The sequence below is a fragment of the Triticum aestivum genome, chromosome 5D (assembly GCF_018294505.1).
Source record: "Triticum aestivum cultivar Chinese Spring chromosome 5D, IWGSC CS RefSeq v2.1, whole genome shotgun sequence".
In the NCBI taxonomy this organism is placed as follows: Eukaryota; Viridiplantae; Streptophyta; class Magnoliopsida; order Poales; family Poaceae; genus Triticum; species Triticum aestivum.
This window is the reverse complement of record NC_057808.1, coordinates 280,217,072-280,219,832: the sequence shown is the minus strand read 5'-3', so window position 1 is coordinate 280,219,832 and position 2,761 is coordinate 280,217,072.

Here is a 2,761-nt window from a genome sequence, read left to right as displayed (position 1 = left end):
TGCATAACTCGAAACCGTGTTCACTTCCCGGACTCCGCCGAAAAGAGACCATCACGGCTACAGACACGGTTGATGTATTTTAATTGGGTCAAGTGACAAGTTCTCTACAACCGGGCATTGACAAATTCCCATCTGCCTCATAACCGCGGGCACGACCTTCGAAAGATAATACCCTGCAGGGGTGTCCCAACTTAGCCCATTATAAGCTCTCACGGTCAACGAAGGATAAACCTTCTCCCAGGAAGACCCGATCAGTCTCGGAATCCCCATTTACAAGACATTTCGACAATGGTAAAACAAGACCAGCAAAGCCGCCCGAATGTGCCGACAAATCCCGATAGGAGCTGCACATATCTCGTTCTCAGGGCACACCGGATGAGCCAGACGTCGGGTTGGCATAGACCCTGGTTGCCCAGGGGGCGCCGGACATCGCTCGGTTTGGGCCAGCACTGGAAGGAGCACTGGTCCGGGGGTTTAAATAAAGATAACCCTCGGGCTCGCGAAAACCCGGGGGAAAAAGGCTTAGGTGGCAAATGGTAAAACCAAGGTTGGGCCTTGCTAGAGGAGTTTTATTCAAGGCGAACTGTCAAGGGGGTCCCATAAATCACCCAACCGCGTAAGGAACGCAAACCCAAGGAACATAATACCGGTATGACGGAAACTAGGGCGGCAAGAGTGGAACAAAACACCAGGCATAAGGCCGAGCCTTCCACCCTTTAGCAAATATATAGATGCATTAATTAAATAAGAGATATTGTGATCCAACATGGAACCAACTTCTACTTCACCTGCAACTAGCAACGCTATAAGAAGGGCTGAGCAAAAGCGGTAACTTAGCCAAACAACGGTTTGCTAGGAAAAGGATGGTTAGAGGCTTGACATGGCAATATGGGAGGCATGATATAGCAAGTGGTAGGTAGCGAAGCATGGCAATAGAACGAACAACTAGCAAATCAAAGATAGAAGTGATTTTGAGGGTATGGTCATCTTGCCTGCAAGGTTCTCAGAGTTGTCGAAAGCTTGATCCTCGTAAGCGTACTCAACAGGTCCTCGTTCACGAACTCGTCTCCCGGCTCTACCCACAGCAAGAACACAAGCAAAGGAACCACAATCAATCACGGGAAAAGCACAAGCAACATGATGCAATACATGCATGATATGCGAGATGTGGTATGCAATGCATTGCGTGCTCCAGAAGAAAAATGATGAACAAGGCAGTAACTTGGAAAACCAAGCATGCCACTGGAAAGATGAGATGATTTCGGTTGAAATCGATATAAAGATCACCGGAAACGGATGCACGGTTTGCAAATGACAAGCAAAACAAGAATGACACGATTCTGCGATTAACAGCATGATAGCACTTAGAATGCAACAAGCAACTATGCTACAGCACTCCAACAAAGTAAAAAAACATATGACAGGAATCTACAGGCGATGCTTGACAAAAGATGAACAATGAGCTACGGCTAGATCACAACCTAACAGGTTCAAACAAGCATGGCAAAAGTGCAAAAGATAACAGGTTCACAGACTTGGTAAAATTACTGGACATGGCTGAAACAGCATCAGGTAGCAATGTTCAGAGCAAGAAATCAACATGCTACAGGAATTAAAATAGCAAAACAAGACATGGCATGAATCTACTGAATGCATAGAACAAAAATCCCTTACTGACCATAAGCCAAAAAGGACCCGAAGATATGATGACACCCATGTAAACATAACAAGTTTCGTTAACAGGTTTCAGACTTGGCAGAAAACAGAGCATGGCAGAAACAGTAATATGAAGGCATTTTGGTGAGCTTGATGCACTCACCACAAGGCAATTCATCAAAAAACAAGCATACCTACAGCAAGATGGCATGTTTATGAATCTATCCATGGCAAGAGCAAATACATAGCATGTATGAAACAACTACAACAACCTTGGCAAAATTGAATGACACGTAAACAATCTGCCAGAAATATTTTATAGCAAAAGTAGAGCAAGATTGAGTCATGCTAGGGCACTTGATAATTGCAAACAGGGGCATGGACGAATAAAGAACAACTATATCTACAAAACACCTTTACTGAACATCACAAAAATGAGCATGGATCTCTCTGTAGGCACATGGATACGTAACAACAAAATAACAGCAGTCACAGACTTAGCAAAATTAGTAAGTCCCTGAAATCATAAACATCACGAAGCCTAGTTTGCATGCTTGTGCTAGTCACCACAGAGATCACAAAAATACATGGCATACACCTATGTAAAGATGGCATGACATACATCAAAACACATGTAGAGCTCATGCCCATAAGATGCACACATATGCAACAAAAATAACAAATCCTCAAGATCTGTTAAGTAACAGCAGTTAACAGCATATAACACTCTTGCACCAGAGATTTGGGCATCAAGATGGACTCAAATGAACATGGCACAATGGAATAAACTGAAGAGCATCTCGAGACGAACATTCGACATATTACACGCACGAAACGGAGCTATATGCAGAGAGTTATGATGCGATGAACATGAGCATGTATTATAAAAATCTCAGGACTTAGAATATTTTCGAGGGGAGGAGAAGTCAACCTCCAGAGATCTGGATCGGGCCGAGCTCGAGTTCGCCGGAGTTGGAAGGGGCGCGGCGGCCGGAGCTCGGGGAGACAGGGCCGGCCGGAGAGGAGGGAGACGACGGGAGAGGGGCCGGAGGCGGGCGGCGCGGGCACGGCCGGAGCAGGGCGCGGGGAGGCGGCGACGACCTCG